At 37.7% G+C, this 23,648-nt stretch overlaps 1 non-coding gene across 1 annotated transcript; it reads left to right on the top strand.

Moving 5' to 3' along the window:
* The first annotated feature begins 14,807 nt into the window (after positions 1–14,807).
* On the top strand, positions 14,808–14,914 carry LOC131171581 (small nucleolar RNA R71). The gene has a single exon (XR_009142241.1). It is a non-coding gene; the product is annotated as a small nucleolar RNA R71 (small nucleolar RNA).
* Positions 14,915–23,648: the final 8,734 nt, after the last annotated feature.

The raw sequence follows: 23,648 nt of genomic DNA, 5'->3' as shown, positions 1-23,648 counted from the left end.
CTAAACCTATTTAATTAATCAATTAAACTCTTTAATTAATTAATTAAATCATATTTAAATAGGTGATAACTTGTGTATGTGTATGACTTACTAGGCTCATCACTAATTGGCAATGAGACATGATATCAACTCTTAATATCATCAAAACTCTTTCTTACCATAAATGATTTCTCCAAATCATTTTATGCACCTCATAGACCATGGTTAACACCTAGCATAGCATGCCATAGCCACCCAATTAGTAATAAGGTTTACCTTAAATGAACCTATAATCATATGTTACTATGCACTAGAATCTCTCTGTTACAAAATCCCAACTCAAGCTAGAGTCATGGTTTATGTCAAACTCCATTTGCTATGAATATTATGTTCTCTTTTAATTCCAGTTCTTGATTAAAAAGATTTTTTTTTTTATCAGAAACTCTTTCCTGAATAAATCTATCTGTCCTGGCTAGGAACTTGAAACATCAAGAACAATTAAATGAACATAGGATTTTATCTCTATTTACTTAGAGGAACAGATTCCATCTTGATCAACACCTACCTCCATATATAACTAGTAGGAGCCAACAGATGCCCATATACCCATACACAGTACAAGTATGAAAGCAGTATCAAACTCAAACTACCTATATACAAGATAACTGTGCTATCTCAGCTCTAAAGATTATATGCACTGATATGATTTATGATAAAACATTGACAAGAGTAAACTCCATGTGCTTGTCATAAGTATCACTGGTTCGGCCTACTTATCATTTATAAGTGCCTATCATGTTTGTTATATGGCATGAGACTCACCATTCCATCTTATTTATATCTCATATAAATAACTTGGGAACAAACATAAATACAATCTTTCTGGATAAGTCATGTCCTTATTATGAAGTATCCTCGATTATGAACCTATTTATGATACTTTGTGCTAGAAATATTGTCACTCATATTCTTAACAACTTAAGAATAATATTTCTAACAAAATATCAATGGACCTTTTCTATTACACATAAATATATTATGTAAACAGAAAAGTGGAAATGCCTTTTATTAATAAAAATATGTACAAGATACATACTAAATGATATGCTCTAGGACATACTACTAACACTTCTAACATAAAACAAACTTTAGCGAAAATTACGAGCGTAAAAAGAAAATAAAAGCTAACACTAGATAAGGCAACGTTTCAAACACTCACCTACAGGAAGTTGAACCTATTGAACTAACTATGGAGTCACGAATGTTGCAGAGTTTCGGGCTAATAGTCTGGGGACTAATGCTTGTCTTGAAATGACGAATGCCTAGTTAGCATGTAATCGAACCGGAATGATAATGAATGAGATTGAGCTCAGAAAATAAAAGTGGATATAAAGGTGGTGAAAACAAAACTAAAACTTAAGAAAGGGTATCACAGAGCAATGAACAAACTGAAAATCAAAAGTTCCAGTGTCCAATACTTCTTCAAAGAAAATACTTTAGAAAACTGGTTTCTAAAGTCTTTCTAGCTTAAAAATAGCAGAGTAGCAAAACTGAATTAATTTTCAGAGCCTTTCCACTATAATTACCACCCTTTTTCTTCGCTCCCCTATCAACAGTTTTCATACAGGTATTTATAGGGAACGTGTGCTCCCAATGAAGGGTCAGGATTCCCCTTGAAGGAGATGGAAGGTTTGGATCTTAAAGGACATGATCTGATGTTTGAGAATCAAAGAGAATACAAATGAACGGTTGAGATCCTTTTCAGAATATTTGTCCTTTCTCTCTTCTAATCTGACAGCCCAAAATTTTCTTATCAAGGGCGATCCGAGGGCTGAGAATAAAAGGCGCTGGTCTTGTCGTCTTCTTCTTTGATCCAAGGGCTCCGGACTTGTCCTTACAAGTAAGATCAACGGTAGAGATTGAGATGTACAGGACTGTCATGACATACTCTGGCACCTGTCAGCAATGTGGGTGATTCTACAAATGAGGCGTGCAGAGGAGATTTGATCTCGTCTGCAACGCTTTAACTACCTCGGCTCTGATTATGACGACAGTTATGGGAAGTTGTCTTATTCTCTTTGCATTCCGATCTCCCCTCCCTTCCCATCTTTCCAATATGCTCTTTTTCCGAACTCTCATGCCAGGCCGCTCTCCCGATCTCTCTCATTCCATAGTCTTCTCCTTTGTCCGGGTTGGCTTAGTTAAGGCATTTATTCTTTCAATTTCCGAGGCATCCGCTTCGTTTTCTGCTAGCCATAAATGCTCAGGCCTTCTCTATATAGACCCTCGTCAGAAAATCCTCCCACATTTCATTTTCTCCTCTTTCTCACTTTTCCTGTTCTAACTACTCCGGTAACAATCCCGACCATGATAGCTGCTTTTGATCTTTTCTCGGCTATTCACCTTGTTCACCGACTGACAATTTTCGACCCCGATGATCAGAAAGTCATTATGGCCATATTTGATGACAGTGAGAGAACCGAACTAATTTACCAACCCAGATCGAGAATATAGATTGTGTTGACCTCGAATAGGTCGACCGATGTAATCGACGAACCGATTTCGGGCGAGAAGACTGCTAATTTCCCTTCGATCTTTGGTGAGTGCCCTTCGAAGTTCATTTGGCTTCTCACCACATTGGATGTCCCGACAGCGGCTCGGTTCCGAGCGATAACATTGACGATGACCTCTCTCATCCTCATGAGAGTCATAGTCACCCCATCTGAGTTGTACATCTATTCGATGTCAATGGCCGGTCTCCTGATCAGACACATCTTTTGATTCAGCCACGTGACTAGGCTTTGACATAGGCCTTCACTAGATAGGGTGTACTGCCAATCTCTAGATATCGCCAAAATGATGTAATCTCTCCTTTAATGTAATCCGATCTCTCGAGATTGTCCAAATGATGTAATCTCTCCTTTAATGTATCCGATCTCTGGAGATCGCCCAAATGATGTAATTTGACCTTTTGGAAATAAAATTTTATTTTGTCAATTATCATTTTATTATTATCGCATTGGTTATTTTCCGATCTCTGATGTGTTCATCCGATCCGATTCTTAACTGAATAGCCCTTAACCGATCTGTAATTCCAAACAACCACCTTAATCTGCCGGTCTTTTAACCAGCCGATCTCTCCTTATTCAATAATGGAATTTTCAGAATATTCGTGAGACGTGTCAGAAAAAGCTGGCGAATCCCGCTAACCAATGCGCCGCTTGGAACACCGTGAGCATTAAATGCTCAGACGGGTATAAATAGAGGATGGGTCAGCCAGTTGCTTCCTTATTTCATTTTCAACCTCTCGCGAGTGATTCCAAAATCCTCTCATTTTCTTCAAGTTCTTCTGACACCGATCACACTCCAGTAAGGGTTTTGATCCTTCTCTAGTTTAAATTTTCTCTTCTTTTTTGAAAATGAGCGGCGCCGAGGGTCAGAGAGCAGCAAGCCCCCCTTCCATTCAGATCTCGTGGTCTTCAGATGAGGTAGAAGTGGTCAGACCGAGCGGGCGACCTAAACCTCCTAGGACCTCCGTTCCAGCCCATGGTCAAGCAGCACCCTCGAGGCAAACACATTCTTTAGGGAGAGAAAACCTCCTCATGGACGAGCTGCCATCAATCCTTCAAGAAACCGACCTGCAGTCGTTCAGCCAAGAGTATAATATTCAGCCCGATTCATATGAACTCATTAAAGTGTCATGGCGATCTTCGAGCCGATCACTTCTTCGAAGAGAATGATATGATCATGGTATACGAAGAATAATTAAAAGCCGGGCTGCAGTTCCCTCCCGACGACTTCTTCAAGGAAGTTCTAAAATTTCACCAAGTAAGCATAGCCCAAGTTCACCCGAACTCATGGCGGATCCTAGTAGCCTTCAGAGGCCTTTGCCGAGCCAAAGGACTCAGTCCTACAACTAAGGTGTTCGCCGAACTACATAGGCTAACTCATCAAAAGGACGATGAGTATTGGTTCTTCCAGGCGAAGCCACATTGTGGGCTTTTTACCGATCTGCCCTACTCTCTGAAGAATTGGAAGAATCGCTTCTTTATTCTGAGGAGCAAAATTCCGAACGGCTTTGAGGGTTTCGCACGCAGCTGGCTGCATCAAGGCCCATTAATTCCGAAGTGCATCACCCTGAATAGGGAAGAAGGCCTAATGGTGATGGAACTAAAAAAATCAGGCAGCCCAACAGAAGTTCTCTTGTTTAGATGCAGTGACATCCGAACTGCATCATTGGACAATGGAGTTGATTACTGGCAAAGAACGCGGGATTTAGCTCTCTGACCTCGGCCTTGGTACTTTCTATATCTCTGATCTTTGGGCCTTAGCGATATCACTGACCTTTTCTTTGTGCAGGTATGGCGAGCGGCGAGGCTTCCAAGGAGAGCCGGAAGTGGAAAAGAGAGGTCTCCTGGAAAGTGGGGGAGATGAAGCGGCCTGAGGCCCTTCAGACGCCCAGGCATGATCCAGAGGAAATGCAAGGAGGCTCATCTCAACCCTCAAGACCGCCGATCCCTGACATAGAAGTGGTCCGGTCCCCTTCTCGTCAAGAAGAGCTGCCACCACCTCCTCCGATTGCTTCAAGCGCGGAAGGGGGTCCTTCCCAACCACCTGTGAGGACCCTTTCCCGCGGCGCTCAAATCCTGATTCACTCGCTGGAGAAGAATCGCACTATTCTAGAAAATCCAGGCTTTGCTAAGGTCTTGGGGTCCTCCATCTACCTTCGGGAGGATCGGGATAGGCTAACCCCGAACAACCTCGATGATATCCTGACCCAAACTATGAGCCTGAGCGTGGAGAGTTTGGTGAACCAACACATTGTCCTGGAGAAGGCTCACCGCTTGAGGCAGGAGGTCGAGAAGGTGGGTCAGGAAGCTGCTTCCCTCCGATCTCAACTTTCGTCCGCTCAAAACTACATATCTGAAATTGAGGGGCAGATGAAATTCTACGAGGATAAGCTGGCCGAGCAGGCTCATGTTCTTGAAGAGGTTCGGGCGCTCCGAGCTGCTGAAGTCGCTCGCCTCACTGAGGAGCTCAAAGCAAAAGAAGAAGAGGCAGTGACAAGGGAGGCCGGTGCTTATGTGAACGCTCATGGGGATCTCTTGGCTGAGCTCAGGAAGCGTTATCCCGAGGAGGACTTCTCCTGGATGGTGGACCTGGCTCCCCAGGACGAAGAGGATAGCGAGGAGGAGGCCGAAGGTGATAGAGGGGGTGAACAAAATGTAGAACAGGCTGGAGGTGATCCTCCAGCCGAATGACTTGTATATATTTGAAATGAAATGAAATTCCTTTTTTTGTTCAATGCTTGGATGAGATCGGAAAGTATCTAAGTTGCATAAGCACTTGATTGTCTGAACATATTAGAACAACAGCTAAAAGTGATTATTAATCTAAGTGTAAGAGGTCGGAAAACATTGTAAGCAAGAGATCGGCAAACGCCAAATGGGACTTGATTAAAATTGGAAACTTGATTTGAACACTTAAGATCGGAATCATCCTTAAACCGGATTGGAACCTTAACTTTATCAGACGATTATCCCCAAACTTTTAAAAGGGAGATCGGCAATAACACTGGAGACATGAAGACCCGACGTTGGTTTGGTTTCGCTAGACAAGAGATCGGAAATGTGATTGACTGGCCAGGAGATTTGACAATTGATTTGAGAGATCGGTGAGGCTTTAAGTGATATGGAGACTTGGCATCGGTTTGTTCTCTATGAAGAGAGATCAAAAATGAATTACTTAGCATTGGGGATCAATTTCAAAGTCTATTGATTTCAGGGATCGACCAAAATATGGTATCGACAGTGTGCTAGATTGGTCTAGCTTTAAGTCCTATTTCTCTTAGTTTTTAGCTTCTGGTCAAAGAAGAAAAATTGTAGCTCTATGTCTTATTGCACTCTGGGCAAAATTTCAGGTCATTCTGAGTTGTATAGACCAAGATATGGTCAATTTACTAAAGCTGGACAGATTGCACCTTTAGTGCAAAATTTGATCAATTTTAGGTCACTTTTAGTTCTAGCAGTTTTGGTACCCGAACTTGTGCAAGCTATTTGACTTGGTTCTGGTCATTTTTAAGCTTTGATGTCTTCATAAGAATTGGAGCTCTATGTCTTATTGCACTATGGGAAAAATTTCAGGTCATTCTGAGTTGTGTAGACCAAGATATGGTCAATTTACTAAAGCTGGACAGATTGCACCTTTAGTGCAAAATTTGATCAATTTTAGGTCACTTTTAGTTCTGGCAGTTTTGGTTCACGAAATTTTACAAGATATTTGACTTGGTTCTGGCAATTTCTGGGCTTTGGTGTCTTCAAAAGAATTGTAGCTCTATGTCTAAGCTATCCATGGTAAAAATTTCAGGTCAATTGGACCTGCTTTGAGTGAGTTATGGTCATCCCAATGACTATTGTTCATATGGTCAAAAATCTGGGTTTGCAAGGTTGCCATTCCGGATTTGGTCATTTTTAACGCCAGTTTCTAGGCAGAATTTCGGCAACATTTCTACATGAAAGTTGGCCTATTTGGTGTCTAGTTCACCCCCCATTGGCCTCATACCAATTGGGTTCATAGTTTTGCACTTATGATAAAATTTAGGTGCTGCCAACATACACAACCTGCATTTGAACATCACACTTCCAATTTTGACAATCCTCCTCCTCCCAATACTTCAACATTTAATCATGGCACTTATTTATATATTGTACACAATTCCAGTAAGCATTTTGGGCAGAACACTCAAGTGCTCAATGCACACAATACACCATTAATGTTTAACATTTACTTCAACCCAAATTCAATGTACAACAACACATATATCACACATACACTTCCATGGCAATTACACAAACTGCCCACCATTCAACACCATCATATTTCATTTATAAATTTCATAAACTCACACACAAATTCATGATATTTAAGGCTGCCCAACATGGCAGTTTACTAAAGCATCAAAGTCCTACTATTAAACCCTTAATTCAAGCACTAACATACACATACTTGGATATTAACTTACCATAACTTCCATTTGAGTTAATCAACCTTAATTCCCATCCATTAAATATAAGAATAAGTCACTAACCATGCATTTTCATGGCTTCCAAAACTAAGGTTCACCAATACTCAATCCTTTCCTCAATTTTTCTTAGCAATTCAACTTACCCAAAGCTCAACACAAGGATTAGTGAAGGAAAATGGGAAGATTAAGCACTAACCTTTATTTGGAGCTTACTAAACCTCACCAAAACTCTTCCTTTTTGTTCTCCATAATCTGCCCAAGGTGTGTGGACCACTTTTAATGAAGTGAGTTACAAGAACCATGGCTTGAAGATGAGGATTGAAGCTCTTGCATGTGGCCGGCCATGGAGGATTTAGGGAGAAGGACCATTCGGCCATGGATGGTGAAATGAAGGAAATGAGATTTTTAAGTGATGGAATCTGTCCATATGTACTTATATACTCCACTAGTTTTAGGTTAATTAATATAATATACTCCACTAACTTTAGGTTAATTAATATAATAAGTGAAGTTTCATTATTTCAATTAATCGCCCCTCATTTTTCTTTAATTATATCACCTATGTAATTTCTTCTTCTTACGGGGTTTCGAAATTTATTACCACTCATTTTTTTAATGGACATTTAGGTCAAAAGTCAACTCTAGGTGTCAAATGACCAAAATGCCCCTCTTCGGGTCAAATTCAGACTTTTTTGGTAACACCGATTTAATCCTTGTTCCACCGATTTTCTTAAATTTTCGTTTTTATTTGTACCGACTTACTAATTTTTCTTTGACATTTGCAATGTCAATTATACCTCAATAGACTTTTAATTATGTCCCGAAAATACTTCCCCGAGTTCCCCAAGATCCAGGACTAGTCAAATCCTCACCGTAACTTCCCAGTGCGGTCACCCATCACTATGGGTTCAGCTCGTTTAACTTAGTCACATTTTATCTCTTTTATTTTTCCTTAATTTTTCTCATCACATATTTCATTATTTTATACTTTCTCATTGTCATTATAGTGTAGTTCTAGACATTTTGACTTTTCGGGTAGACATCAGCTGTCGGAACAGTAGGATGTATAGACTACGAAAATGAGGGTGTTACAAGGGGACTCCTAAAACATGGGCTCTTGAGTTTCCGCCTGTGGCTGCGAAGTCTCGCTAGGTCCTTCTTGTGCTTTGTCTCTCCGAGGGATAGCATTCCCTTTGGCATCTAGCAGGTAGCAGGTGTTGCTCACCTTCTTACATCTTCCCACGGATATGTAGATGGTTTGATCTATTCTTGATGTTTCACTGACAGAGCATAGCCTGTGATGTCCTAGAACGAATTTGAAGTGGAGGGCGATGGTTGTGACAAGGCCACCAAGCACGATGTACCCGATAGGCTGATGAAAGAGGCAGCAAAGGTGGTTACACAGAAAGAAGCCGGTGCTGCAGCACTGCCTGGTGACCATACACCACAAGAAGAATAGCTCACTAGTGTTTACCATGCCAAGGCTATCACCACGGCCCATGATGGTATAGTCTGCAAACCGATGCATGTAGCGCAGGGCTAGACTTGTGATGCCCATGGATTTAGACTTGCTAGAGTTATACGGATCCATGTTCAGGGCAATGGAACTCTAGAAGTTGATGTTGTTGTAGAGCATGTGATTCCTAGGGATCTCCTGGTGGCCTATGCTAACAAAGCCAAAGATGGCATTGAACTCATCTATGTTCATCACTCAGTTGACACCAAGGAGGCAAAATTCAATTCTGCCTCTGTCTTCCCTGTCGGTAGGCCATAAGGTGGCCTTGAAACTACCCAAAAACTCGAATGTGGTGTCTCGGTATCTGGGAGGCTGAGTTGGGCGAATCTTATCCACCCGATGCTATCGAATAGCACATTAATCTCATCCTCTGACCCGATTTGCTCCAGCAGCGCGAAATCCATGTATTTTGTGGAGCTTATTTTCCAGGTGTGAAGCCGGGTGCACATTGGCTTATGGGCATCATCACGGAATCCCTAAGGAATGGAGATTTCTAGTTGAGGAGCGGCTTGTGGTTGGGGTCACGGTGGAGGATGGGCTACTTGAAAGGGTTGAGGAGAGGCTACCCTTGTTCTTGGGCATTGGGGTGTCGGCTGAGGGGGAGAAGGTAAGGATTCCCCTCCGTGCCTTGAGAAAGAGCCCATTCTTCACGCAGATCTCTTTGTAGGAGCCATTGATGAGTTTTTGGGAAGGAGAAGAGTAGGGTTTGGTGAACGGAGAAGAGATTTAAGGGGTTTTTATAGACTATGAGGGGTGGAGATGAAGGGTTTTGCCTTTATGAACGGGTTTAATGCAAAGGGTGCATTTAAAGAGCCATTAGGACTCTTCATTTCGCGCGTTTTGCACCCTAAGAGTCGTGTCTGCGACATGATACACGAGTCGTGTATCACTACATGGGTCTCGACATGTAGAGCCATGTAAATTTCTACCCGAAAATTTCAAATACTATCATAGTACACGGCCAGTGTAAATGAAGTTCTGGGACCCGTGTAACTTACTGCCTCTCGAGTTGCTTTGCTGGACATGTTACACGCCCCATGTCAAGTACAAAAAGGACCCATGTAACTTTATGTCTTTGAGCTATTCTGCTAGCAACATTACATGGTCCATGTAAATTGGGCTATGGACCTGTGTAACTTTCTGTCTCTCTCAGAGCTAAAATTCTAAGAAATTTATGGACTTCAAGAAAGTTACACGGGGCATGTGAATCCAGTACATGACCCGTGTACTTTTCTAATTTTCAAATTTTTCCCAAATGAAAATTTTTATAATCACAACACATGAAATGGATGCAAAGATTAGCAATAGAGCTACTTTCCCGGTTTTGTTCAATCTTCTCTTTTATAGTTCTAACTTGGTGATTCCTCTCCTCTCTTGTTCTCTACTCCCTTTTTCTTTTCCAGAAGGTCCTATAAATGAAATACTAATGAGTATGAAGCAAAAAAAAAATAATATGAAAAATAAAAAGAAGAAAAGTTCAGAAAAATTTTTGAGTTGCCTCCCAAAAAGTACTTGTTCATAGTCTTTAGCTGGACTTTACTTATTTATGGTCTATCAGTAGGATGGTCTAGGGTATAATTGACTCTCATTTCTATGGGTTCTCCCTGAAAGTAAGGCTTCAGCCTCTGCCCTTTGACCTTAAATGCTCCTGAGGTTTCGCTCCACACTTCTACTGCTCCATGTGGAAAGACTTGAGTGACCTTAAAAGGTCCAGACCATCTTGATTTCAGCTTCCTTGGAAAGAGTTTCAATCTAGAGTTGAATAACAGGTCAAGATCTCCTTCTTTTAGTTCTTTCCTTGCTATGCGCCTGTCATGCAATCTTTTGGTTTTATCCTTGAAGATTTTGGCATTTTCATATGCATCCTATCGGATTTCTTCCAACTCATTCAATTGTAGGAGCCTTTCTTCACTAGTGGCTTTGAGGTCAAAGTTTAGGATCTGAATTGCCCAGTAAGCTTTATGCTCAAGTTCAACAGGGAGATGGCATGATTTTTCATAAACTAGTCAGAAGAGTGTTGTGCCAATTGGGGTTTTATATGCAGTATGGTATGCCCACAGTGCATCATCTAACTTCATGCACCAGTCCTTCCTGGATCTATTTATAGTTTTCTCTAGAATTCGCTTCAGTTCCCTGTTTAAGATTTCTACTTGGCCGCTGGTTTGAGGATGATAAGGTGTGGCCACCTTGTGAGTCACTCCATACTTTTTTAGTAATGTTTCGAATTGTTGGTTGTAGAAGTGACTTCCTCCATCGCTGATTATTGCTTGTGGTGTGCCAAATCTTGTAAAGATATTCTTCTTAAGGAACCTTATGACCACTCTAGCATCATTGGTTGGTGAGGCTATTGCTTCTACCCATTTTGACACATAATCAACACCAACCAGAATATACTTGTTTCTATGGGAAGAGGGGAATGGGCCCATGAAGCCTATCCCCCATACATCAAACAATTCTACCTCAAGTATACCATGCAGTGCCATTTCATTCCTACTTGAAGTGTTACCTATTCTTTGGCATTGATCACAAGCTAGGACAAAGGATCTCACATCTTTAAACAAATGTGGCCAGTAAAATCCTGCTTGCAAGATCTTGGCTGCTATTTTTGAGGTGCCAAAATGTCCTCCATATAGTGATGAATGGCAGTGATGAAGGATACTTTCCATATCTTCCTCTGGTATACATCTTCTTATCAGCCTATCATTACATCTCTTGTACAGTAGATGTTCCTCCCATGTGTAATATCTCACATCATGTAGGAATTTCTTCCTTTGCTGATAAGTCATGTTTGGAGGCAATACCCTGTATGCAAGAAAATTAACAAAGTCAGCATATCATGGAGCCTTGGAGAATGCAAGTAATTGCTCATTAGGAAATGAGTCATCAATTGGCAAATCCTCAAAGTCTCCTGTGTACTCCAATTTTAGCCTAGAAAAATGGTCAGCCACGACATTTTCGGATCCCTTTTTATTCTTGATTTCAAGATCAAATTCTTACAAGAGTAGAATCCATCAAATCAGCCTTGGTTTTGCTTCCTTCTTCTTCAAAAGGTACCAGATTGTAGTACGATCTGTGAATACAATGACTTTTGACCCAATTAAGTAAGATTTGAATTTGTCCATTGCAAACACTACTGCTAGGAATTCCTTCTCTGTGATAGCATAATTGATTTACGCGTCATCGAGTGTCTTGCTAGGATAATAAATGGCATGGAGCTATTTATCTTTTCTTTGCCCGAGCACCGCTCCAACTGGAAAGTCACTCACATCGCACATCACTTCGAATGGTAGCTCCCAATTTGGTGGCTGCATTATTAGTGCTGAGATCAGGGCTTTTTTGATCCTGTTAAAAGAAACAAGGCAATTTTCATCAAAATGAAAGGGAACATCTTGACTTAACAGGTTGGTAAGCGGCTTAGCTATTTTGGAAAAATCTTTAATAAATCTTCTGTAGAACCCTACATGTCCCAAAAAGCTTCGCACTCTTTTGACTGATGTTGGTGGTGGTATGTTTTCAATGATCTCAATTTTTGCCTTATCAACCTCAATTCCTCTTTCTGATATCAAATGTCCCAGAACTATACCTTTCCTTACCATACAGTGGCATTTTTCCCAATTTAGGACCAAGTTTGATTTTTCACATCTTTGCAAGACTTTAGATAAATTAGCTAGGCAATCATCAAAAGTAGTTCCATAGACAGAAAAATCATCCATAAAAACTTACATGATATTTTCATTATAATAAGAAAAAATAGACATCATGCATCTTTGAAAGGTAGCAGGGGCATTACAAAGACCAAAAGGCATTCTCCTATATGCAAATGTTCCATAAGGGTAAGTGAATGTGGTCTTTTCTTGGTCTTCTGGGTGAATAGGAATTTGGAAGAATCCTTAAACCCATCTAGATAATAGAAATAAGAGTGCTTTGCTAACCTTTATAACATTTGATCGATGAAAGGGAGAGAGGAAAATGGTCTTTTCTGGTAGCACTATTCAATTTCCTATAATCTATGCACATTCGCCAACCAGTAACTACCCTAGTAGGGATTAGTTCATTGTTTGCATTTTGGATAATAGTTTTCCCACCCTTCTTAGGAACTACATGTACTAGACTAACCCATTAACTATCAAAAATTGGGTATATGATACCTGCATCTAATAGTTTTAAAATTTCTTTCTTGACTACTTCTTTCATGTTGGGGTTAAGTCTTCTTTGGTGCTCAATAGTGGGTTTACTGTTTTATTCCACGAGTATCCTATGCATGCAAATCGAGGGGTTGATTCCTTTCAAGTCTTCTATTTTATACCCTATGGCATTGTTATGGATCCTAAGTTCTCTTAACAATTTTTCCTCTTCTAACTTAGACAAGCTAGCATTGATTATAATAGGATATTTAGAGTTTGAGTCTAGAAATGCATACCTTAGTGAGGACGGGAGAGGTTTAAGCCCAACCTGTTTGGCATTTTCCTGGAGCTTGATCTTGGGTTGTTCCTCCTTTAACTCCTCCATCTCGGAGGCTTGAGCTAGGGGTGGTAGGGTTGTTTTCATCATTCACTGTGTGGCTATGCACAATACATGCTTCAAGACGATCTTTAGGATGTGTCTTATGAAATTCCTCTTTAACTTGTTTGTCAATTATGTCAACCTTGAAGCATTCATCAGGTTCGAATTTGTGTTTCATTGTGTCGAACAAGTTGAATTCCACTTCTTCTTCTCCTACCTTGAGGGTTAGTCGCCCATTTTTTACGTCTATGATGGCTCCGGTGGTTGCCAAGAATGGTCTTCCCAAGATGATAGGGATCTGAACATCTTCTTCCATTTTAAGGACAACAAAGTCTACTGGAATGAAGAATTTGCCCACTTTGATAGGGATGTTCTCAAGTATGCCCACTGGATATTTAACAAATCGATTAGCCAATTACAATGAGATTATCGTGGGCCTTAGTTCTCTGATCTCCAGTTTTTTGCATATTGATAGAGGCATTAAACTCATGCTTGCCCCAAGAACGCAGAAGGCCTTGTTTATTTTCTTGTTGACAATGAGGCAGGGTATAGAGAAGCTTCCTGGATCTTTTAACTTTGGAGGTAGTTTTTTTTTGAACTATGGCACTACATTCCTCTGGTAGAGCTACTGTCCCATATTCTTCCAGCTTTCTTTTCTTTAACAAAATTTCCTTAAGAAATTTAGCATAGGATGGCATCTGAGAGAGTGCTTCAGTGAAGGGGATGTTGATATAAAGTTTCTGTAAAACTTCTAAAAACTTTCCAAACTGCTTGTCCAATTTGCCTTTTTGAAATCTCTGAAGAAAAGGTAGGGGAGGCTGGTATGGCTCTGGTAATTTCTTTTTCCTCCTTGCTTCCTCTTCCTGATCTTTCTTGTCTTCTCCCTCCTTTTTCTCTGCTTGGCTTTCATATTTTTCTAAGGTCTCATCTTTTGGTTCTTTCTCTAATTGAACTAGAGTTCTCCCACTCCTCAATGTAACTGCCTTATAATGCTCCCTTGGGTTCATCTCTGGTTGACTAGGCAGTTTACCAAGAATTTTACTTGAAGAACTTGCTTGCTGAGCAATTTGATTCTCCAGCATCTTATTATGGGTCGCAAGTTGGTCCATTCTGGAAGTCATCTGTTTAATCAATTCATTCTATTGTTGTTGAGCTGCTAGGAACCCTTCCATCATGGATTCCATGGTCATCTTCGATTCAGGTTGCTGAGGTTGAGGAGGCAGTAGTGGCTGTGCAAAGTTTTGGTCTCTGTTCTGAAATCCAGGGGGTGTTGGTGGTTTGTACCCCTATTACTTGTTTATTGGTTGGTTCTATTGATTAGACCAAGAGAAATTTGGGTGGTTCCTCCATCTAGGGTTATAAGTGTTTGAATATGGATTGTTGGGCTATCTCTGGTTGAAGTTTCCTCCATTATTCACATAGTTCATCTGTTCTGTAGAAGGTTCATTAAAGCTATTATATTCTGAATATCCTCCTCCATAGCTGTCCTCATGTTGACTATTCATCCCTACTACATTGGCTTGCATTTTATGAAGCCTCCTTGTGAGCTAATCAAATTGAGCATTTATCATGCTTAGGGCATCCATTTCCAGGACCCCTACTATTCTCCTTGCATTTCCTCTTTCATTTGACCACTCATAATTATGGTATGCAACCCTCTCTAAAAGTTCAAGTGCTTGTGTCACTATTTTCTCCATTAAGTCACCTTCTGCAACTGAATTAACTGTGCTCCTTGTAGAGGGTAGTAACCCATTATAGAAATTTTGCACTAGTAGCCAATCCTCTTTGCCATGGTGTGGACATTCCCTCTGCAGGTCTTTATATCTTTCCCATGCATCATAGAGTGATTCACCTTCCTTTTGTCTAAAGGTGTTGAGCTTAAGTCTCAGTCTTACAGTCTTTGCAGGTGGAAAATACCTTGCTAAAAAAGCTTGTGAGAGGTTTTCCCAAGTGGTGAACATTCCAGCTAGTTGAGAAAGTAACCACTTCCTTGCTCTATCTTGAAAGGAGAATGGAAATTCTCTGAGTCTTATGGCTTAATCAGACACTCCATTCATCTTAAATGTGCCACAAAGGCCAAGAAAGCACTGGAGGTCATAATGTGGATCTTTTGTTGGTGAACCCGCAAACTGGGTTTGTTAAATCATTTGAAGCCATGCTGGTTTTAATTCAAAGTTGTTGGCTTCCACTGTGGGTCTAGTGACACTGGGCTGGATAGATGGAGCTCCGCAGTCTCTCAAGAGTCTTGGTCTGTCATTATTATCAGCCATGGTTGGAATTTCAGGATCTTCTTGACCGTGCTCTTGATGTTTCCTTTCCCTCATGATGGCTCTCAGAGTTCTGTCTATATCCAAATCACAGTCCAAATTTTCTTCTTCTGGCCTTGTTCTGGTCATATACCAGACCAGGCACCTGAGAGAAAAAAAAAAAGAAATAAGACAAATTAAATAAAATTAGATAATAAATATAATTGCCTAAATCAGCTAAATTGCCTATCGCTCGATATTACTAAAGCCAAAATCCCTGACAACGGCGCCAAAAACTTGTTTGCTATTTTTACAACCATCACAAGTGCACGGATAACTAACAAGTAATAAAGTGATGAGTAAAGTATCGTTCCCATGAGGAATTTGATTAGTAAGTACCAATCTACACAGTAATTTTAACTGTTTAGGCTATCAAACAATGAAGGAAAGAAAGTTGTCTATTTAAACACTAAAATGATAAATTTAAAATGAAGTAATCTATATTGGAACAATTCCGAAATTAAGATTTCACATTTGAATCTTGCTATGGATGCTATCTTGTCTATTTACTGGATTGAGAATCATTTGCCTTGATGTAAATCAGTCCTAAGGTATCCTCAGTCCTCTCTCAAGGCACCTAGGGTGTATTCTAATTAACTTAAACCCGACTTTTATGGCGATCAAATTAATTAAAATCCTTTAAGGCCTTTGACTAATTTTGAAATTCCATAAAGGTATCAACCTATGTCTAGGTCAGAATTCCTAGGTTCAAGATCTTGATTTTTTAATATTAATCTTCACCTTTCAGTCCTTTAATTAATATCTACAATTAATACTAAGTGGGTACCGGCACATAGCATGCATTAAGATCACAAGAAATTAAATCAAGGAACAAATCTCAAATCCAATAAATAAAACTTAATGTTTATCCATAATAATAATTACAAGCATTACTCTCCCAATTCCAGAATATGAAAACTACTCACTCGTGAGTTCAACAAACATCATGATAAAAAGGTAAAGACAGTAAAAAGAAATCATATAGAAGAAATAAAACAATAAAAATCCGTTTAAGGAGATGGAATGAAGGAATCGAAGAGAGTTTGCAGCTTTGATCTTGTGGAACTTCACCTGGAAAACTCCTCTTGATGCTGATATTCTTCTCCTCAAGACGGCTGGAGAAGTGCAGAATGCGAGTTTTTTTAAAACTCCTAAAAGTGTTGTCAAAGGATTCTCCCCCCTTTTTGGATGTTTTCTCTTCCTATTTATAATAGTTGTTCTAGGGTTAGGTCATTTTGAGTCCCAAAAGCCTTAGGAGTCTGATTTGAATGTGTAAACAAGAGCAGGAATTCGGGTTTGAAAACTGGCTACCGCATGGTACACGGCCCGTGTGTCACTACACGGCCCGGGCATGTAACTTATCGAGTGGAATTGCATTGGCACAGAGACTTACATGGGTCTGTGCTGGCTACATGGGCCTGGTTACATGGGCCGTGTACTTTTGTTCTCAGAAAGTTCTTCAAGCTTGTGTGTAACACCCCTATATGCATAGTCTGGTATATTTCACTGTTCCGGTGCTCGGTGTTGATCCAGACAATTAAGAGGATTAGAATCATATTTAAGTCACCTAGAAAAGCCCTGAACATAAATTAGTAGTGATTATCAGAATGTTAAATACAGATCAGAAAAATAAAACATAAAAGGTTAAATGTGCAGAGGGTCACAGTGATGAGTGACCGCACCAGGAAGTGACTGCGAGATCAATGAAATCCTAAATTCGCATGAGCCATTATGACACCGCATGCCTAAGAAAAATTGCAAAGCTAAGGGAAATGTGAAAATCACAGGAAAAGGTAGAGAACTAGATCAAATAATTAGATCAGGGTCCCGAAAGAAACACAGAATTATTGGCAAACCGGATCAGACCAGCGAGGGGCAAATTGGTCAATTCACCCCTAGAGGTGACTCATGACCTAACTGTCCAATAAAATCTGGGAAATGAAAATTTTGAAATATAGAATTAAATTTAAGAAGTATGGAGAAGAAAAAAGGAAAAGAAAAAGAAAAGAAAATAGGATTATTACATCATGGTGCCATCACCTACATGACCTCAAAATTAATTTTCCATTGGATTAAGAATTTGACCAAGTCAATTTTAAGGATAAATACTCATAAAAAGAAAAAAAAATGAAAAGTTATCTTCAACCTCCCTAGCCGTCCCTCTCTCCTCTCCCAATTTTCTCTCTAATTTTCTCCATGGAAGCTTGTTACCAAGCTTTATTAACCCAAATTAAGCCATAAATTCTTGGTGAAAAACAATAGAAACTTCAAATGGAACCTCAAGAGGGAGATTAGAAGGTTAAGAATTGAAAGAAATTGAAGAAAAGAGGGGATAAAATTCTGCTCACAAGTAAGTTTTTCTTTCTACCTTGATTTCTTAAATTATCATTGAATTAAGGTAGTTAGTGAGGTTTAAAATGGTTAAATTGTGTAATTTAGAATGTGTTTGAATGGTGAGAAGTTAAGTCAAATTTGGATTGGTGAGGGGTAACTATTGGACAGCCTGACCTAGGTCCCTTTCAGGGACCAAACTATAATTCTGCTACTCCAATTGGTATGAGGCCAATTGGAGATGAAAATAGACACATAATGACACATTTTTCATATAGAAACCATTCCTAGAAAGTGATTCTAAGTTAGTGAATAATTAGGTCAAACCCGAAATCGGTAAACTACCACTGTACAAAAATGACCAAATGAACAGCCATAACTTGGCCTAGGAAGGTCCAAATGACCTGAATTTTGTGGCATTGGAAAGATATGACATAACACTACAACTTTTGTGAAGAACACCAACCCAAATTCTACCCATAACCAAGTTGAATTGTCACCCAAATTTGGGTCACAAAAAATGCCAGAACCAGAAATTGCCCAGAATTTCTGGGTTTAAACCAATTCGGCCAGCCTTAGAAAAATAGGCATAACTTAAGCTACAAAACTTTAAATGGAATGATTCAAAAAGGGAATTAAAGCTAAGACAATAAGGAACAACTTTGATGAAGGACATTTAGCCAAATTTCCACAGTAACTAGACCAATAGAATAGTAGAAAATAATGACCAAAAACTGAAAATTTACAATTTCTCTTAGGAGACTTAAAAGTTGAATTGGCAATCAATGCCAGTAAAATTAATACTCAAAATGTGGTATATGAGTGCAATTAGAATTAATAAACTTATTAAGTATGGAAAAGTCAACATTTTAACTTGAATAGTGCCATAATAGTAACATTATACACAAAAATATGAAAAACCCAAAATTATAAACCGTAATAGGTAGGATAAGTCTATAAAGAAATTGTTAGAATTTAAGTATTAGAAATGGATACTGAAGCACTTTAAATTTATGTGTTTTAGTTGGAAAGTGATCTTCAAAGGAGAAACGAAAGTTTGAGTAAATTGAGTTGACAAAAGAGGTTTGTGCACAACTAGTTTTTTATTGAATTTGTTTTGAATATTTTACGTAATTAAATGATTTTATTCTTCCTTATGCACTATGTTTATCAATTATGGGATTTATTTCAATGATTATTGAAATTGGTATAGCAAGCATGAGTATAGTTTTGCGAAATATTATTTCAACAATTGTTGAATATTGTTTTGGATTGGATAAATTATGTTTGAAAAATTGCGTTGGAATTTTGTTTTGAATTGTGATGGGCAATTTGCATGAGTAAAATACAAAATTTTGTTTTGGACTGTGATGAGCATAAAAAAATTATGGAATATTGAAATTGATCTTGAATTAATATTGTGTTGTGATTTATGCTCACAAAAAGGACAAAGAAATGCATGATATGGTTTTATATCTCACTATAGATGCTTGACTAGGTTATTACCCGTCTCTATATCATTTGTTGATGAGACAATAGAGTTAGCATTGTTTTTTTTTTTTTTAATACCATGGTATGTGCATAGGCTTAGATCCTCCTCCTATTAGAGGTTAGATCTAAGTATTTATTATTGGCCTGTCGGAAGTTTCATTAGTGTGTTGAGTACTGTGCACGATGATTCGACCTCCCCGACCATAGGGAGTTAGAATCGCCCCCGAAGATGGCCCTTTCGGATTAGTCTTGCATAGTTAGTGAGATAAAGAATGGGTTTTGATTGATAAGAAATTGTGATTTTAAATGAGACTGTGAACAAATGATTTTGTTAAAATAATTATTTATTTCCATAATTGCAGGAATTATTTTCATGTTTAGTTATGATTTGATAAATTAAAATTCTTAAGCAGAGTTTTTTCAACAAATGATTTATTTTATTGGCAATGAATATTTTAATTTTTGGAATTTTGATTGAATTTCAAGATTTCCAAATTCTTTGCTAAAATTTTGGCAAGGTATTGTATATTATATTTTAAATTATAGTTGTACACCACTGAGTTCACCACTCAGCGATAGCTTTGTATGCTATCGCAGGTGAAAGTAAAGATAGAGCAGTCGAGTGAGATTTCCGATAGCTACGCCTTGAAGACTCATTAGGATTAGCTTTGGGTATATTATAGGTATACCCTTATATATTAAATTTTGATTATGCATGTAAATATATGTGTGTAAATTATTTGAGCAGATGTATAAAACTTTTGAAATATTATTTTAGGTGTTAATGGAAATGAAAATTTAGTTATAACAATAATTTTAGTACCTTAATGAATGTATTATTTACTTTTTTCTGAAAATTGAAAATTATGGATGGTTTCTTTTATGATGAGTTTTGCTTGATAAGTGAATTGAATTGATTGTGATGAATAAGGATATGAAAATGAGTGTATTGGAGTTGTGGTTGTTTTGAAAATATTGGGAGTATATTTCTTTGCAGGTTTTAAGTTTGGTTTTCTCAAAATACAGCCGGCACTCTGGCAAAATTTTTGTAAAAATTGCGGAAAAATTTTAATGACTTGAAAATTTGATTTATGACTTAGTGTCAAATAAAGGTTTTGATATTAGAAAAAAAAAATTTGCTCACCACTTTAAAATTGAACGAAATTATTTTAAAATCCCTTGTAGTATATTTAATGGGTTACTGGTAGACGAAGTATGGTAATTCATTAGATGTACTACGGGATCATGTTGCATCTTACTAAGGAGTAGGGTGTGACATTGTGCCCGACAGAGACTTACACGGGTCCCTACAAATTACACGGGTCCAATTACACGACCCGTGTACTTTTATTTCTCCATTGGCTTTTTAGCTTTTGTCTGGCAGAAGGTTACACGGGTCTGTGGCTTGGCTTACACAGCCTGTGTACTTTATATCAGCAGAAATTCTGAGTCTTTTGACTTCTCCAAGCTTCCCTTTTGCACTCCTATACTCTGGGGCTTCACCCAAACGCCTGAAATGATGCAGAAAACATGGAATTAAGGGCTTGATAATAGAAATTACAAAAACTAATGAAATCAACTACTATGCATAAGATTACTTACCTAAATGCTATGAGATAGTATACAATTGTGCTTAAAAACATCTATACAATTCAAGTGTATCATTAAACAATACAAAAGATTAGTAATAGAATTATACTTTAAATAAATGTTACAATGAACTATATTTTATTTCTATTTGTATTTTGTATATTACTTTCTTTGTTATATTATTGTACCACTAAGCAATAGCGTGATGGATTTGTTTCCTCGCACAGGTACTGAAGATAAAGCCCAGTGGATATTAGACTGGAATTTTAGAGTTCTGATCTGCAGAAGTGTCTGAAGTGTATAAGGTTATCACCTCTCAAAGAATGCATGTAGATAGGGCTCACATTAGTCATATTATGTATTTTGTGTATTACAATTATTTCATATGTTGTAATGCAATCGAAGAAATTGTATTTAATATGTATGGGATGTAAATTAATAGATTAGCTCTTTCATCTGAAATTAAATTGTATATGTTAGTAGTATGCCCTAGAGCATATCATTTAGTATGTATCTTGTACATATTTTTAATAATAAAAGGCATTTCCACTTTTCCGTTTACATAATATATTTATGTGTAATAGAAAAGGTCCATTGATATTTTGTTAGAAATATTATTCTTAAGTTGTTAAGAATATGAGTGACAATATTTCTAGCACAAAGTATCATAAATAGGTTCACAATCGAGGATACTTCATAATAAGGACATGACTTATCCAGAAAGATTGTATTCATGTTTGTTCCCAAGTTATTTATATGAGATATAAATAAGATGGAATGGTGAGTCTCATGCCATATAACAAACATGATAGGCACTTATAAATGATAAGTAGGCCGAACTAGTGACACTTATGACAAGCACATGGAGTTTACTCTTGTCAATGTTTTGTCATAAATCATATCAGTGCATATAATCTTTAGACCTGAGATAGCATAGTTATCTTGTATATAGGTAGTTTGAGTTTGATACTTCTTTCATAATTGTACTATGTATGGGTATATGTGAATGTGTTGGCTCATGCTAGTTATATATGGATTTAGGTGTTTATCAATATGGAATCTGTTCCTCTAAGTAAATAGAGATAAAATCCTATGTTCATTTAATTGTTCTTGATGTTTCAAGTTCCTGGCCAGGACAGATAGATTTATTCAGAAAAGAGTTTCTGATGAGAAAAATCTTTTAATCAAGAACTGGAATTAAAAGAGAACATAATATTCATAGCAAATGGAGTTTGACATAAACCATGACTCCAGCTTGAGTTGGGATTTTGTAACAGAGAGATTCTAGTGCATGGTAACATATGATTATAGGTTCATTTAAGGTAAATCTTATTACTAATTGGGTGGCCATGGTATGCTATGCTAGGTGTTAACCATGGTCTATGAGGTTCATAAAATGATTTAGAGAAATCATTTATGGTAAGAAAGAGTTCTGATGATATTAAGAGTTGATATCATGTCTCATTGCCAATTAGTGATGAGCCTAGTAAGTCACACACATACACAAGTTATCACCTATTTAAATATGATTTAATTAATTAATTAAAGAGTTTAATTGATTAATTAAATAGATTTGGTTTGCAATAAAATTGCAAAGTCCCTAGCATGACTTAAAACCAAATCTAGATTATTGGATGTGTAGTATAAATTAAATTTATATTTAAAGTGTTTAAATATGAATTTAATTGATGAGAAATTAATTAATAGAGATTAATTAATTAATTTATATTTGATATAAATTAATTAGAAGAAGAAAATAATTATTTTGGGTTAAGAACTCAAAATTAAGACACAGGGCATTTTGGTCATTTTGTACAGTGACACGTGGCACCATGAGATGGTGACACATGGCATAACACATAAGCTTGCCAAATATTTTTAATCATGTAAGATGATTAAAATCAAGATTAAATATAGGTTTGACACTTGGCACAATGTGATTGGGTCACTTAAACCTAGAGTTAATCAAAAGGTGACATGTGGCTAGGGTTTAATGTGTTAACCTAGCTATTTAAGTGGGGTTATGAAAAGAAAAACAACCAGCAGCCTCTCCTCTCATATGTCACGCCACTTTGAGCCTCTCCAGCTATTTCTCTTCATCTCTCATCAATTCAAAGAGATTAGCCATCAATCTCTTGAATTAAGAACACTAGAAATTGTTTCTAGTGTCCTGTTTACATCTCTAATCTCTTAAAAGGCAGAACTTGAATTTCTAATTAATAGAAAAGGCTTTAGAAGCTGTTCAAGGGCTGCCATAGGTGTTCTTGGTGTGGACAAGCTAGAGGACAACATCCGGTGTCCTCAAGACGAATCTCAAAGGCGCAGACACGCCAAAGACATCAAGAGGTTAGTGTAATCGTTCTTGATTTAATCTAGGGTTCTAAAATTAATCTGATTAATTTTAAAATCTTAAATGGCAAATACAGATCCAAAAACATATTAAAAGAGTTTTAATATGTTGTTTATCATTGAAATCAAATAGATAAAAATAAATCTTGCATGGTGCTTGTGACCCTAGGTGAAAATTTTTGAATTCAATGGTATAATCTTGTGTTTTTCACACTTCCGTTCCTTCAGTATATTATGTAAATTAATGAAAATATGAGAATTTATTTATATAAATCGTGCATTAATGAATATGTATGGAAATGAATGGATTTTTACAAATGAGTATGTGAATTGCAAGAATTGAATGTGAGATGACTATGATGAGTATGAATGATATATTCATTGTAAATTATTATTGAAAATTTCAAGCAGGTAAATAGTGAAATACGTCAACTGGTAATAAAATAGGGGAAACTCTGCTGGTTTCTCCATAGAAAAATAATTGATATTAAAATATAACTAGTTCAAAATTATTAAAGAAATAAAGTAAGATAAGTTAGGGTCCTCCAGCACCGAGTGT

This window comes from Hevea brasiliensis, chromosome 12 (assembly GCF_030052815.1).
Source record: "Hevea brasiliensis isolate MT/VB/25A 57/8 chromosome 12, ASM3005281v1, whole genome shotgun sequence".
Classification (NCBI taxonomy): Eukaryota; Viridiplantae; Streptophyta; class Magnoliopsida; order Malpighiales; family Euphorbiaceae; genus Hevea; species Hevea brasiliensis.
Note: the sequence above shows the minus strand (reverse complement) of the source record. Positions and strands in the feature narration are given on the sequence as shown.